The sequence below is a fragment of the Thermobia domestica genome, chromosome 13, assembly GCF_964235325.1.
Source record: "Thermobia domestica chromosome 13, izTheDome1.hap1.1, whole genome shotgun sequence".
In the NCBI taxonomy this organism is placed as follows: domain Eukaryota; kingdom Metazoa; phylum Arthropoda; class Insecta; order Zygentoma; family Lepismatidae; genus Thermobia; species Thermobia domestica.
In genome coordinates this window covers 190822230-190841979 of record NC_137466.1, presented here as the reverse complement: position 1 = coordinate 190841979, position 19750 = coordinate 190822230, and the positions used below count along the sequence as shown (strand labels likewise).

Here is a 19750-nt window from a genome sequence, read left to right as displayed (position 1 = left end):
TGTGATATCTTCAAATAGATAAAAGATAATCGAAAAGTGGAACAAGAGCTCGCTAGACAATATTATTTTACATGAGATACCATTATTTCGTCTCACTTATCTGCTTTCGATTTCCAGTCATATTTGAAAATCGGCATTTATTTTCGCGTTTCTAAATGGGTGCAAACGCAAAAGCTACTAGGTGACTTATGGTAACGGTACTTCATGCAAAATAATATTGTCAAACGCGCTCTTGTTCCATACTTTGATGAGCTTTTATCTATTTGAAGATATCACATAATTCCTGAAAAATTGGCGATATTTCAATTTCGCAGTAATTAGGCCTCTTAAATGTAAGAGGTGAGGAGCTGATGTGCTGACCACATATCTCTTTATTATCACGACTTGTTGCCTCTGACAAGCAGTTGTAGCCTTTTCTTCTTTGTTTTCTTTCTTTTTTTAAATAAATTTCCGTCATTTAGACCTCTCGAAAATGTCATGATGATTGAGAACGAAAAATATATTGAAGAAAAATAAAATTTAAAAGGTCAAATTATTTTTGGATATCATTGTTCTTGGTTGACAACACTGTTACACACGGAAGTAGAGGTCAGCTGTTTTGGTCTTCTGCAGATTTTTCCTCGCCCTCTCCCCTTGCCTTCACACGGTTTTTCGTAGCTGGAATAGTGCCCTGTGCATTTGGCAAAACTCCACAATTTGGCTGCGATGGCCCTTTCATACGTGGTGGATTCTTTGCCAACCCATCCTGGGGGTTTCCCCACTGCCCCTGGCCAGGGGAAAGGAAGGGATAGAGGGGTGGTGTAATATGGTGCAAGGGAATTAGGTTTGTAGGTCACGTATATCATTGCTTGTGAGATCCATAGGGATCACTGAAGAAGAGCTGGAATATCCCAAGAATACGACGGAGCGCAGCAAAGCCGTTTCCGTTAAAGCAAGCCACGAGATCAAGATATTGATTGCGACACTGCATCACAGAACAAACCAGGATTCTGTTGCTTTCAGGCTTTTCTCGGAAGAGTCTTCTTACTTTTCAGACAGTGAAGTGTTCGTCCATACATGTTATTCGTTAAGTGTCTTAAGTATGTGAAGATTCGGGTTCGTTCCCAAATTCGGTTTGGTTACTAATCAAACGGATCTTTAGGGAAATGTGACACAATCGTCAATATTATTTTGGAATCGGAAGATCCGAGGTTCGAACCAAAGATCGACGATTTTGTTTGATATTTTCCAAGAAAACGTTCCTTTTGACTCTCAATAAAAAGTAAGTTAAAAATACATTATAACCATTAACAAGTCTATAGATTAGAACTATATAGCATGACAATTAGTGATATTGCATTTGCTGTACATGGTTCTTCTTCGATCTATTATTATTATTATTATTATTATTATTATTATTATTATTATTATTATTATTATTATTATTATTGTAGAGGCTATATCGCTGATTATATGACAAAGGGCGTAAGTACTAAAATTGAGGTATTTCGTACTCATTGGATTCTTAGTAATAGAGTATCTAGTTTTGATATTACCGACTGTATATTCAAACGATGCGGTGTACTAAATCTTGTGGGATAGTCTAAAATAGTGTGAAAGAAGATGATTTTGGAAAAATCGTGTGGGCCTATTACTTGACAAGCCGCATCTCAGATTTTTTTTCTTTCTCTCTCTGAAATGAAATTTTTCTTCACTATAGGATAGTTTTCCTATAACGAACATTTTTGTAATTAAACCTGTTCGCCTGCAAACAACGAAATTACACGTGTGAATCGACAGATCGAACCGCACATACTCTTCACCGGGAATCGTAGTACCCGCATCTCCCGCACGGTACTAAGGGAGGGGGAAACGCAAGAACTTAGCTTCAATGAGCAGATAAATATGAACAAAAGGAAAACGATTAAAATGCTTATCTACGTGAATAAATATAACGAATATATAAAATTACTTTTACCAGACCAAAAGTTATGTAATAAAATACGATCAAGGTCTAAGCTTGACACAATTTTAGTCTTAGCGGATGTATTTAAATAGCCGTGTAACAAGAAGTACCCGTTATAGTGAGGCAATTGCACCATTACTCAAGCATTACAAGTATTTTTGGACTAATTTTCAGCATAAGCTGCAAGGGCGAGGAAAGTACTACAGACGCGTTAAAGGAAAATATTCTACAAGCCTACAATATAACACATATTCTTATTAAAAAAATAATTTTATATAAATTTCTTAATTTATAATGAGAGTGCTTTCATATTTCTACGGCAGTTCATTGGTAGAACATCGCAGATTTGTTTACAAACGGTGGGCCAACATTATGTTCAGTGCCGTCGTAACGCATGGACAGGATGGTCACTTTTTGGGAGCCCGACAAGCAGAATTACATGCTGAACGTTAAAATTTAAATGTAGGGGGGCTCCATCACACTGGTTTGCCCAGGAGCCCATTATAACTGTTAAGACTCTTTCCTCAGAATATTCTTATTTCGCTTTATTTTAACTTACCTTATGAGTCTAGGAGTTCAATGTTGATCGCCGCAAAAACAAAATCTCACCATCTTGTGTCAAATCGATAGATAAGCCTTCTTTCCGCCCGTCTTCTGTACAATTTTCTTTTTCATTGTCTTATCAATTCTTTTCCGGTCCGGTCTTCCCGTCTATTTTCGCGTTTACTCCGATTTCCTTCACTCCGTTATTCAATTTTTAATCATTCACTTGCATTTATTTGTTATCCATCTCCTTTAGCCTAAAGGACATATCTGAAGAAAAGTTAAATTTAAAATTTATTTAATTTAATTTACATTTGAAGAATTGGTCAACAAAGAGAGAATTTGGAGGAAACATATATCCGATATGTGTGTCTCCTAGTAGTTGCCAGCAAAAGTGAATATCTCCAGCGGATATTCCGGGCCCAATTTGAGTACAGTTCACTTTTGTTTGTTTTGCTTTTTGTTGAAGTTTAGGAACATTTTAAGCAGCATGGCTGTGGAAATAGACATGGACTTACAGCTTAGGGTAGAATCCAGACTACGATAATGTACTCAATGCTTTCCCGGCTGAGATCGAACCCTGGACCTCGTGCACAAAAGGCACACTTCCTGGCCACTAAATCAGCAGGGGAATGGGAAGATAGTTCATTTTATGGTAGAGAAGACTAATACTCTATATTGAAAACTGATTTTTAAAAATATTCTTTTGTTCCGAGATATTAGGAGAAGTAGGGGAAATTTAAGGATTTGAGCATCTTTGGCGCGAGAGACTTGAGTTTGATTCCCCACGAGAGCACATGTGGTTCGGATCCTAGGTGAATTTGTAGATCCACAGTTCATATAATCTCGAAGCTGAAAAGAATGGTTAAGTTCAAACTAACTAATTGTGCTGACGAGAGAGACCCGAGTTCGATTCCCTATGGTAGTGCATGTGGTTTGGATCCCAAGTTAAGTTGTAGGTTCACGTTTCGTATAGCTTTGGTGCTGAAAGTAACACTAAACTCTAAATCAGCAAAATAATCATTCTTTTGGAAATGCAGTGTGCAAAGCATTTGATATCTATCCATGTATTCGAACTGACTTTGCCAAAGTTATGTAGAGTATATTCTTTCATGTATTTAAATAGTACCCTCTAATACAGTAATATTCATGTCAGTTGTATGCCATTGGATTTACGCTCGGAGAAACAGCACGAAGAAATAGAAAGAGCCAAGAAGGAGAGAGGGAGAGGCAGTGTATGGATCCACGAATAGTGTATCTGCAAAACCATCGATGATTTTGTTTATCTATCAGTTGTCACCATTGCCTTTGTTAAATCCAGGTTGTTTGGTCCTCTCTTTATATCAGCTGTCCTTGCTGGACTTGTAACTAATGCGTGTGTCTTTGATATATATGGTCCCGAATTCAATTACCAGTGAGGAAACTTGAAATTTGAACGAATCTACGGTGATTGGGATTTGCCTTAAGCTGAATTCACGTCTCAGATGGCCTCGGTACTGAAAAGAGATGGAAAACTTTTAGAAACAAACAACCAATCCTTTTTATATCTGTTTTCTTAACTGAGGATGGAATCAGCAAAGCTCAAGGCAACCGAGCTAAAGATGATTTTGCAAGAACAGAACATGGAAGAATGTATAATGTAGGAAGTTTCAGCAAACACCTATTCGCAACTATTACGATTATTCGCATCTTGCACGTTTAGCTGTCCTTTTGAATATGTTTCTATTAAAAGCCGCAATGGACAGTGACCAAAGACCAAAAGTAGAAAGAACCGGTTTTTTGCTACTGTATTCCCACAGTTCAACTTTTGCTAATCTTTCGTCAATTGAATTGGGTACGTCGAGTTGAGTTGGAGGTTAATGAAAGAAACGAAGAATGTGGGACAGAATAGCAATACAGAGTTGCCAACCCAACTGATTTTTGCAGTAGATCTCATGAATTTTCAACTTAACCTACTGATTTACTGATGCATTAATAAAGCATTAATTAATCTCATGGTATTTACGCTAACAACGGAAAGAAGGTAAACTTTTGGTTACAGAAACGATACTTTAGAAACTAAAAGATTCTCACAATAAACTCTATTTATAATTTTCTTGATTTTGCATTGCCTATATTCAGTAATTTAAACAGACAAATGCAGGGTAGATTAATCAAAAATATTACTTCTTTGAGAGTTCGATTCCCGGACGGTCGAAAAAGTAACAGCTTCATCTTCAGTGAGGTGTTTCCTGGGTTACCCTCATTCCCACCAGGCAAATGCCGTGGTGGTACCTAACATAATGGTCTCAGGCTGCTTCCTTCCTTCCCTTTTATCAGATAGTGTGCTCGCTGAGGGACATCATCCCTTATACAGTATACGTGACGGACTAAATGGCCTTAGATGCCGACAGCCCACAAATCTAATTCCTAATTCTTTGAGAACTATTATTAAATCTGAGGATTTACAGAATGCAGGGGTCGAAAGGGCTGATTGTCAAAATCCTAGTGTCTTCTTACCTCTTGAATATTTAAGTAATTCGTAGCGACCTCCCCCCTCTCCCGACACAAGACGGATAGCATTTTCCGACCAAGATATTTGATTTATTAACTGTCAAAAAACTTATTTATGCACTGACAAAACTAGTGTGTGGTTCCTACTTTAAATTAAAATATAAGTGGGCAGTGGGGCCCGAAGAAAATTTTCTACGAGGGGGCCATCTCTATGGTTGCTATATTGCGTCTGATATTTCTGATATTTAATACTTGTTTTAGTATATTGCGTATACATTTTCGTGAACCAGGGGGCCCGGGCGCCCATGTAAGTGGGTGCTGTAGCTTTAAACAATATAATGCAAATTTATTTAATAAAATAGCTCAGAAGTTGCTTTAATATGCCTATAGATTGTTTGTTCAATCTTTTATTAATGTTAACAATATCTGCTGAAATATACTGAAATTCTCGAGCGCTTGTTACTGATATTTTGGATCACTTGGTTGGCAACTCTGTAGCATTAGTACGAACGTAGCTTAGTGAATGTTAACCTCTAGCCTCATTTTGAACACAATAACAACTATACCTTGAGTTTTCTTCTTCTTCTTCTTTTTGTATCAGTGAACGAGTTATGACTGCATATACCGGTTTCTCTTTTATATATCAATACACAACCAGTTTGGCTTCCTGGCTTGCGTATACTTGATAAGTCTCTTTTATCATGCGTGGAGGAGACATTTTCTCTCTCCTTCGGCTGTCTTTTGTTTCCCATAAGAAGCTTTATTTATGCGTCATTTCCGCTACTATGTTAATAGCCTCTCTAGTCTAGTGCTGGGAAGATGCTTCATGCTGCTTCCCCAGTTTTCTTCTTGTTCTTTTTTTTATTGAAAAAAAAAGTAAAGTCAATAACTTCGTTGGAGAAAAAGAGTCATTGCTTTGCTAGCTGATACTGAATGAAGTGGATGCCCTATAGATATTCTAGTTTTCATACAATATACATATATAAATAAAATTGACGAGCTATGTCGCTTGCTTTACGTCAAAACGGCTTAAGTCTTCATCCCGGCGAAATTAAAATACCGCTAATTTTACAGTAATTATGTGATATCTTCAAATAGATAAAAGATAATTGAAATATGGAACAAGAGCGCCCTAGACAATATTATTTTGCGTGAGGTACCGTTATCATAAGTCACCTAGTGGCTTTATGTTTTCAGCTGTTTAGAAACGCGAAAATAAATGCCGATTTTCAAAATGGCTCGAAATCGAAAGCAGATAAGTGAGTCGTGATAACGGTATCTCGTGTAAAATAATATTGTCTAGAGGGCTCTTGTTCCAGTTTTCGATTACCTTTCATCTATTTGAAGATATCACATAATTACTGTAAAATTAGCGGTATTTTAATTTTGCCGGGATGAAGACTCTTAAGAGTTTGAATTGAGTTTCTAGGCATATTTAGGACTTGGTTCAACCCGAAATTTTCCGTCCGTCCGAAAATCATCAGTTTCCTTTGATAATAAACTATGCATAAGCTGAGATGATTGATAACCGAAGTATCTATTGCATTATAATGGTACCAATATCTCATTGATGCGACTGGCCACTGCACGTCTGCAATTAATTTAATTTCCATAGTACTTGCAGCAATGTTGGTGGTAAATCCTGTATACCACAAATCCAGTACAAAATGGCCTCTGAGCTGTATCTGGTAATTGTTAAATAAATAAATAAATAAAATGATAACCATTACAGACAGACGTGCTAACATTGTAATCTTATTAGGCCCACCATGCATGATCCTAATATTAGTTGTAACGACAGGAGGCATATGCTGTCTTTATCAAAAGTTCTCTGTCCTCATTAGTTGGACGCTTGCTACAGATTGAGAAACTTTCATGTGCTCAGACAATACCTTCATTTAGATTTAGATATAAGGATTATTAGCGCGGAAGCAGAAGCATTAGGGCCCTTCCTGCGGAATGAAGCAAAATTGTGTTCCCTATTTTCCTCTATTACGCGAAGTCTGCGCGGCCTTTATCGCACCGCTGGTAATAAATCTCGTCTTTTTTAATATAATCTATCACCAATAGTCTTTCTTCTCTTTCTCGTTTTCATTCTACATTTTTCTACTTCTCCTTCAGAATATCATTTATTCGTAAATAGTGCCCTTACCATCATAAGCAGAACCCAATTTGACTGTAGAAATACGAATTTCCAGTAATGTACTTCTTCTTCTTTTTTTTTTTTTTTTTTTAAAAAAACATTTTACTCTTAACGCTTCCTTTTTGATTTTTCGTTCCGTTAACCTAATTTTCTCCATTCTTCTCCATACAAAGAAATGTTGCGTGAGTAAGAACCTTTCGATGCAACATGTTTCAAGCTGTTTCTAAAATATTTCATGGTTAATTCAAAGATGAAAAATGTAAGTATTTTGTTTGCATGATGAACTTCCCTATCCTCAGATGCATAATACCCACTCGTCCTGTCGTATAGTCTAACCTGTACATCACTAAAGTTATGTTGTGATGCATAAGATGCAGGATATATATAGTTTTCATAATATTTAGTCATTAGTAATTAAGTGGTTACCACTGACACCAAATTATTTAGAAACAAGAAATTTAATTTGTATTCTAGATTTGCTCTCCCCCCTCCACCAAGTTTCCGCTCGTACACACAATGTTTGAAGGGCCGTTCATTAAAAAAAAAATGCCTCTAAATTTGAGTCTTTCACAAAGTCGACGCATAACCAAATTACGTTCTTGTATCCGTAAACAGTAAATCCACACGATTTAATGCAAATCGTTAAGCGAAATTGTTAGACTCGATCTAGAAATTATTTACTCAAAGGAACATCGAATTTCTAGTCGAGAAATTATTTTCTCGTACTTAAAAGTGAAATATCCCCTTTATTTACCGGACATTTTGGACACCTTTTTGAAACATTTTTCTTTTAAACTTATTCTTGAATAATTTTACCCAAGTCCTAAGCTTAGTTATATTGTTTTGCTCGTAAAACATAGTTTATTTGCATTATTTAAGGCGTCATGTAAAATGCATTCATATATCCATAGACTATGAATTACACAATAAGACACCAGGTATCAAATTTAGATTGTCCATTTACCTCCCTAACCTATTTATAAATTTCTCTTATCATATTTATAGTCGACAGCAAGGTTTCTCAGCCTGGAGGTCGCGAAGATAAGCGTAAGAGATAAATATAATTAGAATCTAATGCCGGAAAATACGGTATCTTTATACATACTGTTAATTACAACAAAAAAAGGTCTACTAAACATTTTCACAAGTGCAGAGTTGTTTAAAAATCAATTTAAATGAAAGAGGTACGATATGAAACTAATGAGAATTTAGTGTTTTTCAGCTCTGTGATGTTGAGGTAATCACAGAGCCAAAACACTAATCCTGTGTTGCGTTTGTTGATAAATCAACAATGGACAAATTATTCTTTCGACAATAAAAAGGATTGCTTTTGTTTAGAATCCTTTGTTGTTCTCTGCAGAATTGTACGCGTATGTGTGTGAGCGAATAGTCTTTTTTTTTTTTTTTTTTTTTTAGCAAGCTGGCCACAATGAAAATAGATTTTTGATATGGGATTTTGTTTTTGTTTCCTAAATTTTAAATGTACACAAATTGCTTTTAACAGTTTTTGGTGATACTGAACACATACACAACAATGTACTAAATTCACAAAAATATGAAGTAACTCCAACGGGCAGCCTCTCGAAAATTAAAATACTTAATAACATTTTTTAACAACTGTTAAGTTTTTTAAACCAAAATTAGAAATCACTTTATTTTTCTTTATCATATAACCAAAAATTAATGGAGTTACGAAGTTTTAAAATTTTCAAACGGCCTCCATTTTGAAACAGTATGACAGATCGGATTCGATATTTGTAATATGAATGCGCTGACCAAATTTGATTTCAATCCATTTGCTTTAAGGGAAGTTACTGTATCCATTATATACAAGAAATGGATCGTACTATTATAGAAATATATTGATATAGTGAGATCTCCGCAATAGGTATATTAAAAATCCCACACAAGCTTATTACAAACCAGAAATTATAAGGGGGTTGCTGGTAAGAGGATGTGACAAAATGGGATTTGTGATAGGAATTAGGTTCTGAATCACCGATCTACAGTGTATCAAGAAATTGTTTATACAAAATCTCTACTTTCTAATGAGGATAATTTAGGAGATTAGACGAAAAGCAAGGAAACATAAATAATCCCTTTACTATATCTTGAATATTGTAAAATCCCGTTTCACCAGCAGTCTAACGATTAAGAGGGAAATTTGTACGAAATGTAAATGTTCCTACGCCCACTGAGTTTCAGAGATCTTGGGGAGGGCTCCCTCCCTCGCTGGCCTAATGTTGCCAAACCCCGTCTTATCCACCCACCACCTAGGGTAATTACACAATTTTAAGTTCTACTCTCAAATATTTCGGAGATCTTGTGGTGATTGAATCAGTGAGTGAGTCAGTGGATTTCCTCCAGTTTATTAGAAAAGCATTTAGTAAGTCCGTCTCGAATCCTTCTGTAACTACAAACATGATACATGTTATATCAAATTTCGTTTTAATTTTGTGTTTTGCAAAACCACAAACAAAAACTACTTGTAAGTCCTTAGAACTCATGAAGAATGTGTAGTTTCTTAAGTCTCATGTTGATAACAATAGCGGAAATGCGTGTGTGTGTGTGTGTGTGTGTGTGTGTGTGTGTGTGTGTGTGTGTGTGTGTGTGTGTATGTACATAGTATACTCTTTGAATAACTGGATATTGTTATCGTGCTGTGTATCGTATATCGGATTTGATATTTTCAACCATATTGGTTACCTAGGAAATGTTTGTTTAGGGAATACAGAGGTCGATTGCTCTACAGATTGTAGCTTGTATAAGATAATTTTCTTGTGCAAAATGTAGATTTTTCTTCCTTTCCTTTTCTGAGTTAATCTAAATCACGACTCAAGTTATAAGTTAACTTTGGATCAAAGATGTACTTTCTTCCGCGTTTCCGCTTTCTTTGCGTTTAAAAGTAAATAATTCTTTTAATCATTGATGGAAGTTCTAATAAGTTTTACACAGAGAGAGAGAGAGAGACAGAGAGAGAGAGAGAGACAAAAAGAAGTCATCATCGTACTTATGCAACAACGAGGTTATGGAGGAGTAGCTATTATTAATGTGGGCTTCGAATCACGACGTGAATCCGGTGCAGTTTGATTAAACATAATTGCATTTTTAAGTTTGATTAAGCGTAATTGCATTTTTAAGTTTGATTAAGCGTAATTACATTTTTAAGTTTGATTAAACATAATTGCATTTTAAGTTTTATTAAATATAATTGCATTTTTAAGTTTGATTAAACATAATTGCATTTTAAGTTTGATTCAACATAATTGCATTTTTAAGTTTGATTAAACATAATTGCATTTTGAAGTTTTATTAAGCATAATTGCATTTTAAGTTTCATTAAGCATAATTGCATTTTTAAGTTTGATTAACCATAATTAAATTTTTAAGTTTGATTAAGCATAATTTAAAAAAATCAGGGTTTCCAATAACTCGCCAAAGTCTAATCCATAGTTAGCGTTTTTAGAGTAATTGTATATCATCATGGAAGGATTAAAACTTTTTTTTTTAAATTTCAGTATTAGGGTCTATGGTTTATCGATGTGACCGGGTGGTAGGAAATTGTAATATCAAAGATTTCCTTGCCATATACCATATCGGCAAGGAAATCTGTAAACAGACGTAATATCAATAATTAACATGGTTTGTAAAGCGCATTCGTTCAGAAATATAACACAAGCTGTGTGATATTTTTATATATACTATTATCAACCGATCGAGTGATATTTTCAAATATTGATATTGAAAAAAAATGTTTCAGAACGATATACTAATATTTCCAATATTGAGATATTTTCGATTTTTTTTTTTTATTATTTATGACTTCTTTTACGTGGCGAAGTTAAGGCTCTGCAGCCTTCTCCGAGCACTTAACCACGTGCATACATTAGATATATTTAAAAAAAAAACACCAATATATAGAAAATATTAACAATTACAAAAGAAGAGTATTGAACCACATAAAAAAATATACTACTTAAGTAAAAAAAATGGTTAAGCACTTCAAAAACAAAAATTGAAAAATAATATACAATAGAGGAAACAAAAATAACATGGAGATACCTAAAATTGCATATTGCATATAGCGGTACTAGAAGTATGAACATATAAGATGTACAAATTAACATAGGTTACCTATTGGTTGTGTGTTCATATGTGGGTTATTAATAATCTGGTAAAACGAAGATGCCTCATGTGCTACCAGTATCCTTATCTTTACTTAAGAGAAGGGAATTTACAGATTTTTTAAATTTGGCAACTGTGGAAACGTTGTGTATTAATTGAGGTAAACTGTTCCAGAAGCGCGTAGTACTTACTGTGAAGGATTTTGAGTATGAATCAGAATTGTGACTGGGTATGGAGAGCAAGAAATTATCTTGTGATCTTGTGCTTCTAGTATGAAAGTCTGACAAATATAAAAATCTACGGGCTAGATACGATGGTTCTGACGTAGTAAGTATTTTGTACAATAGGGTAAGATTATGTAAATTTCTTCTTCCAACTAATGTCAGCCATGACAGTTTTTTATAAAAAGATGTGAGATGTTCCCTGTAAGTTATATTGAAAATAAATCTAACGCATGCATTTTGCACTCTTTGCAAGCGCTTTGATTGATTTTCTGTTAGATCAGAATAGACTGAGTCGCAATAGTCAAGATGTGGCAACACCAGTACCTTGACAAGTTTGATCTTCAAAGATATTGGTAAAAATTTTCTTAGTCGATTTAACGTATGTAGGGCACCAAATGCTCTCTTACAAACTCCATTTATTTGATCTGACCAGGAGAGATTTTGATTTATTATGACTCCCAAATTTTTGACAGTTGTAGAGAATGGAATAACAGTATTGGACAATTTTATATTTGGGAGATGGTGGATATTAATAGAAGAAAGAATTCTTGGGGAGCCAATTAAAATGCACTGCTTGTTGCATTTAATTTTAATCCATTTCGATATATCGATCGTCTCGATAATTTGTTTATATCGATTTTTGATACCAAATCCGATTATCACAATAGTTTCAGTTATAAAACTACCGAAAGTTGTGAAAGATATCTCTTTTGCAGCGCCTCAGCTTTCTAACAGTCTTTCCAACTGAAATACTCTGTGACGTCACAGTTTTCTGCTTTCTCAGTAAACCACACAGAGAGAGCAAGGAGTATGTGGGGAACCTAAAGTTGATTAGAAAACAGTGGAAACAGGTAAACACAAACATCGATAATGTAGTCGATGATTTTGAAGACATATTAACCTTGCATCCGTGAGTACTCGTTCACAGCCAACATTTTAACTCTATTCCCTGCAAGGTGGTTCAGTGTTAGAGCGCTTCCCTTTGGTGCATGAGGTCTCTAATTCGATTCCCGGCCAAGTAAGTTTATGGCGGACAACATTGTGCCTTGGGTTTTCTTGGGGTACTCCAGTTTCCTCCCACATTCTCATTCCACTAATTATTCCATCATCATTCACTTGCCTTAATCATCCGTCTTTCTTAGCCTAAAGGGCATAATCCTGGGACGTTAACCTGAAATATTTCATTTCATTTTTAGTTCCATTCCCAAACTTCGTTCCCTACATCCACCAGTTGGAAATACCTGTTTCGGAAGATCAAAGTTATCAGTAGATTTTTGAGTTATTAACTCAAAATACAGCTGAAATGGGTTGTGTTGGTACCGTATAGTTCTCTAATATGGATTTTTAGGGAATAGGTGTACTTGTTTCTGTATAACTTCTTTGGCAGTAGGATACGTACATATTGACAGCACTGATTGATTTTACTAAGTAACCTGTATTTTTTCTAAATATTGAATAATTAAAGGGACATTTTCAGTATTATCCTTTGATTTGCAAAATTTTGAGTGGGAAAAAATGGGGGCGAGACAAATTAGCACCCTTCTGAATTTCATATCAGGAAGTTAAATTTAGTTTCTAATATACTATTGTTTAATATAATAAAGTAGTTGCGTGGAATAATTTCCTCTTCGTTAAATTAGATTCCTCTCTTCCCCCCGGGAAATGAAGATGATTGTTTCGAAAATATGATATTACAGTGACACACGGGCCAACACAAATCTCTTTTGTGTTGACGTCTACTTGCTGCAGCCGCCTTTTTTTTTTTTCTTATTACTTTAAATGCAAGGGAAATATTCAGCCTAATAATGCTCTCATTTGTACTTCGTCCCAAGTGGTACAACAACGCTGTATTGTTGCATATTACAGCACTTAGTTACTTCAAGGAGATTTCCAAACTTTCCTTGCTTTTTCGCGGAAGGAGAAGGTGAAGCAGGAGAGAAGGGGGGGGGGCGTCTTTTAAGTGGAAAAGTTAACCGACAAAATTGCATGCATATGACCCATTTGCCTCCCTCTCTTTCTGTTGTGACATTTTCCTTTTGGAGTTCTGTATATTAACTTAACTGTGTGGGCATAGGAGTCGCTCAGTCTAGTACGAGTGGAAGTGAGTGGTTCCATTACCTCCTTCTTTGCTTCTTCTTCTTCTTCGTCTTCTTCATTTTTTCTTGAATCATGATTCATTCCATGTCTTCGTGTTTGCGTGCTGTCTGATGTTGATGACGTAGAACAAAATACAAGTCCGAGGAAGCTGCTTTTTTCACTATATAACTATTAACTATTGCTCAACAGAACCGGAAACTATACAGAGTTTCTTTGTGTAAGCTTATAGGGGTGCATAATTAACAATAAGGTTTATATAGGTGAGCATTTGTTTTTAGATTTATTTATTTACTAGCTGAAATACCCATTCTTCGCATGGGTCAGATAAAATATCTATGTAAACAAACTGAACAATGAAAGGAAAAAATATCGGTCATTTTCTATTACTTTTACATATCCCGGTAAACGCCCTCTGAGACCCTCTGTTTCGAATTTTGAAAAGAAAAATAAACGCCTCTGACCCGCAGCCGATGGGGGCTGTATTTGGAAGTCAACGCCTGTGGGACATTCATCTCAGGGACCACAAAAACTATGGATTTGATACTAATATCGGTCATTTTTGATTGTTTTTAAGTTTCGGTAACTCGCGCCCCCCAGGTGACTCCCTTCCCACATACAACAGTAGCTGAATTTAAAAGTCATCGCTAATGAAAGTGTCACCATTTATCTCAGCGACCGCGAAAATTTCTGGATTTGACACGAATATCGATCACTTTAGATTATCTTTACGTGTTTCGATATTCCCCCCCCCCCAGTGACCCCCGGCCCGCAGCCGAATGGGGTGAATTTGAAAGTTAATGCGATCAGAGTTTCACCATTTGATTTCAGCGACCCCGAAAACTATGAATTTGACACTAATATCGGTCATTTTCTACTATTTTTACATGTCCCAGTAAACGCCCCCCTGAGACCCCCTGGATCGAGCTTTAAAAAAAAAAAACGCTTCGTTTTGGTCTGGGACCTGGACGAAAGTACCCGTGACCAAAATTTGGTAATTCTCGGTCCACTCGCGTGGTCTTCAGGCCGCACAGACACACAAACAAACTCTTTTTATTTTATTCATATTAGATATTTATAAAGTTTTTCGAATGAAGCCGAAAGAACGCCGTTTTATAATAGAAATCAGGAAACTTATGGGTGTATAGTTAGCAATTAGGTTTATATTGGTACTTTTTTTAAAAATTGATTTATAAAGCTTTTCGAATGCACCTCATAGAACACTGTTTTATAATATAAGTCAGGAAGCTTATGAGGATGTATAATTAACGATTAGGTTTATATCGGTCAGGCATGCCCAGAAATTTTTGTTTGAAAAAGTCCAAGCTTTGAGAGGAAGTCCAACATTACAAGCCACTATGTCTATGTAATAATGAACGGGTATTATTCTACAGCCGAAAATACGAGAAGTAGTTGTAAAATACTTCCACCCATATTTTCAGTTTTTTTTTTTTTTTTTTTTTTTTTTATTTACATGCGAAAGAGTACAGATGAAATGATGTAAGTTCAAATTTTTTATGTTGCATCAATCATTTCCCTGGTAAACAAATATAGTTTTATTGAGAAAGTGTACAATAATGGATGTTGAATTTGGAAGATTTTTTTTGGGGGGGGAGGGCTGGACCCCCATGTGTGCGCTCCTGATAAGCATTTTCTTTAAATTTATTTTAATTTATTTATTTACAAAGTTTTTCGGATGCAACTGAAAGAACGCCGTTTTATATTGGAAGCGAGGAAAAATGTTCGGAAAATAGTTAATCAGGATCTATAAATGAAAAGTGACCATTCTTCATGACCGCCTCTGTGCTCTGAGGTTATTCCCGCGTTTGTTGGCCATGAAGATTGGGGTGTGGACAAGACTATAATCTGTGCTCAATGTATAGAACCCATCCAATTTTGATCAAACTTGGCATGAAGAGAAACCTTGACTTGTTTAACATCCCTCTGGAATGCTTTCCTATCAATTTTGGGATTTGGACTTGATGAAATTTTCCTTAATTGCTATGTAGCATGGATGTACACGGAATGTGGGTCCAGACCAGAGCAAGAAGGGGCCATGGAGCGGGTGCCCCTCGGTTACATCATCCGCATCCCGACTGTCACCCTAGAAATAATGAGTTACAATACAGGAGAAGTAATATAAAACTATAATTTTCGGTATATTAAATAACAGTTCTCGCCAAAATAACTGTTCCCCGCCCGGCTCAGTCGTTTGAAATGAGTTTCGAAACATAGTACTTGCCTCAAACTGAGTATTTTGTTGTGTCACTGTAGTTAAAGTGTGTATTCTAAGAGTGTAGAAGAGTTCCAAATTTATGCCAAAAATATGATTTCTTATGGGTTCTTATAATTAGGCTTTCATTGAAATGTATCTCAAGGGAAGGAAAAGTGTTCAAATATTATCTATTTTCCCCATGCACAGGACAGGCTTCAGTTAATAGTTCATATAACAGTTTACTTATTTACTTAAATTCTTTCGTTCTCGTTTTAGAGTATATTTTTATTGTTTTTTGTCCGTTATTTGCTCCACATACGCTTATTTCAAAAATTTAATATAACTTTTAGATCATAATAACTTGCATAGTGCATTCTTTACATTAAATTTGTTTCTGTATTACTTCACAGAAACCAATTTATCTTTTTCTATTTTACACGTACTAAAGTTTTTAAATCAACCATAATATCTCAGTGTTTTTGATTGGTAGAGACGCTTTAATGTTTTCGTATTGAGCTGGTTCTCAAAACCTACAACGTTGCTGGAGAAGGAGAGAGAGACATTTTGTGCGTTTCTATGTCTGTGTGTGTTTTAGATCTTGAGAGCACGTCGTATCAGATAACAGGGTTCTTTCTTCTCACTGGCGTCGACGAAACAGAACGAAATGACGTCAGATGGAATCAAAGTCAGAACTCAGAAGAATGTGATTTTGCCGCTTTCTCGGTTTCATGAGATTTTCGCCAGACATTTTCTAAAAGTCAATTCTAAGGTTTTTCCGTATTTATTCCCCTCTATCACTACTTGAGAAAAAGTGGCAGTTGTGTTTGTTTTTGTATATACGCTAACGCAGAAAACGTCATTTTCCTTTCCGGTTCAGGTATCTGGTTACAAAGTTGATTTCGGTGACTTATTTAAATATAATATTTGACATTTGTTACTTAAAAGTTGACATTTACATTATTAGATACATAAAAAAAAATAGGAGGGTTCTCTGGCGATAGCTGATATGTGTAAACTATAAATGTAACCAAGACGGTTCTGTCACTTTTTGTGGAGGTGTATGTTCCATTGGCCCTCACACCAATAGCGTAGCCAGGATGTGTGTTTGGGAGAAGGGCAAGTGCTATTATAGGTACATATGGAAAAATTACAAAAAAAATAATATATAAACATAAAAATATATTTAAAAAATACAAACATCAAAGTACCAAAGTACATTGTCGGACCCACGCCACTGCCTCACACCGTGAGTTGAATGCGAATTGAGATAAGGCGAAGGTCAGCTGTTGGTGTGGGTATATCCAACATACTACCTGGTTGTGGCAGTTCAGTTACACCGTGAATTTGCATAAGGACAGAGTGAGCACGGGACCTCCACAGAGCGTCATAAGGGCGTGTATGCTGTACGAGTTCAAACTGGGGTGAAACGCCGCTGCAGCAGAGCGGAAGCTATACCAGGCCTTTTGTGAAGGTGTCGTGACTACGAAAACAGTGCAGCGGTTGTTTAACAAGTATAAGGACGGTAACGAAACACTCAAAGACGTACCACATGCCTGAAGAACAACACATAAACAAAATGATGATCTTCAGGGAGCAATTGAGGCGAACAGTGGCCAGACATGTGAGGAACTGGGACTACGATTCAGTGTGAGTGAAAAAGCCATTCAGCAGCATCTCCATCAACTTGGGAAGAACTACAAGTTGGGTCGATGGGTCCCACATGATCTGCCTCCAGGCCAGAAGACAACGCGAGCAGACACCTGTGTTTCTTTACTGTCTCGTTTGAGGAAGGAGCCATTCCGGGACAGGCTGTTGACACATGATGAGAAATGGGTCCTGTACGAAGATCCACGGTGCCGTCGTCATTGGTTAGCATCCCATGAACCGGTTCCAAAACAATCGAAACCAGCACTACACCAGAAGAAGGTCCTCTTGTGTGTTTGGTGGATGGTTCACATCGGGAACTGCTACCAACTGGTCAGAGCATCAATGCAACTGTGTACTGTCAGTAGCTGAGCCGTGTTCATGAAAAACTCAAAACTCTGGAGCCAGCCCTTCTGAATCGCAAAGGGGTCCTCCTGTTACAGGACAATGCTAAGCCCCACGTACTAGGATGACCCGGGACACCATTCTACACCTTGGATGGGAAACACTGTTGCATCCACCATACTTCCCGGGCATTGCACCGTCCGATTATCACCTGTTTCATTCCTTTGACAATCACCTTAGAGGACACCAGTTCAAATCTCAAGTAGAGGTACGAAACGCACTTGATACCTTCTTCACTTCACGGTCCGCCAAGTTCTATCACGATGGAATTCATGGTCTTCTAAAACGTTGGTAGAAGGTCGTCGATGCTGATGGGTACATTTTTGATCTTCCTGTGTATGTATGCAATTATTTTGTTACTCGCTTGTTGTTCAGCAGTAATTTTCAGCATTTACAGCAACTAATATATGTATGCAAATTAAGAATATAGGGTAGTCTTTTTTTAATGGTTATTTTAGATCTATTAATTTACAAAGTAAGAGTGATGTTTAGTCTCCTTATTTATGTAGGCACCAAACATGCAACAGGTAAACACAGAAACGGCTTTAAACGCTTGATTCAAGCTATTATTGTGCAATAAGATACTGATAGTGAATAACTAACAGTTGTTGGTAAGTTTTCTTGCTTTTAAACTCGTTTACGTGCATCTCACCTTCGCCAGTACTTTCTTTTCTTGAGCGCACGTCCTGACAGGCGAGCCAGCTTCCTCCTGCCCAGAACCGATATATATATATAAAGCTACAGTAGGCTGTAGTAACTACCTAGCACAGGCTGGTGTGTGTTTTTCACACGCCTTTCTTTGCGTGTATACTATCGCTGCAAACGCTGGTAAAAAAAAGAAAAAGAAAGAAAAACAATACGATAGTAATAACATTTATGCAAAATATTTGAAAGGTATATTTGAACACCTATCTATCTAGAAAAATCCGGTATAATGAAGACGGCATTTCAGTAGGAGGTAGAATGATTAGGTGGATTACGGTTTGCTGATGATATCACGCTTGTTACGGTATCCAGGGGCGCCCGAAGAAAATTTTCTAGAGATGGGGGGGGTCCATCTTCATGTTTGCTATATTACGTCTGGTATTTAATTTACGTAGTTTGCTATATATTACGTATACATTTTCGTAAGCCAGAGAGGGGCCCGGGCCCCACTCTGCCCTCCCCTTTGGGCGCCCATGACGGTATCTGAAAAGAAAATCAATAAGATGTAGAAACGTTGAGAAAGGGTTATGAAGATTGTGTCATGAAAATGAATGTTAGAAAGACAAAAGCCATGGTGATTATTGGAACGAAGCGGTCGGTGTCAAATCTAGAAGTAGGAAGGGATAAAACAGAACAGTAGTTTTCAATACCTGGATAGTATTAGGAGTGATGATATGAAGTGCGAACGTGAAATAAAAATAAGGATAGGAATGATGAAGCCTTTAGGTGAAAGAAAAGATTTTGTGGGACCTTGAACAAAGAGTTGAGAAAAAGGTTCATAAAATGCTTTGTGTGGAGTATTGTACTCTATGAGCAGAAACAAGGATATTACGCAGAAATGATGAAAAAGACTGGAAGCTTTCGAAATATAAGTGTGGAGAATTAGCTGGGTCGAACCGAAAACGAATGAGAGGGTATTAGAAATGGTGGAGAAGAACAGAACAATAAATATTATTAAGAAGAGAAATGAAAAGTGATTGGGCCCAGGGGCGTCATTTCAGACTTCGCTTGAGGGGGGAGGGGGCAAGAACACCGCCGACATGAGATTTTCACTTCTTGTACTAGTATATTAGTAGACAATCGATTAAAGTATATGTATTCCTCAAACTCTTGGGGAGGGGCAATTGCTCCTTCCTCCCCCCTTCCCTAAATGACACTTCTGGTTGGGCCATTGGTTAAGAAGGAACTGTATCGTGAGGGATGTGCTAGGGGGT

At 36.5% G+C, this 19750-nt stretch overlaps 1 protein-coding gene across 3 annotated transcripts in view; it reads left to right on the top strand.

Moving 5' to 3' along the window:
- Nucleotides 1–19750, top strand: part of LOC145668879 (transmembrane protein 198) — a 335961-nt gene that overhangs the window by 38348 nt on the left and 277863 nt on the right. Inside the window, exon 1 of one of the 3 annotated variants that reach the window (XM_081737138.1) lies at nt 1064–1261. The exons of the other annotated variants lie outside the window; for them this stretch is intronic. The gene's annotated coding sequence lies outside the window, so the exon portion shown is untranslated. Of the gene's footprint in view, nt 1–1063; nt 1262–19750 lie in introns of those variants that run through there. 3 annotated transcript variants of the gene reach the window in all.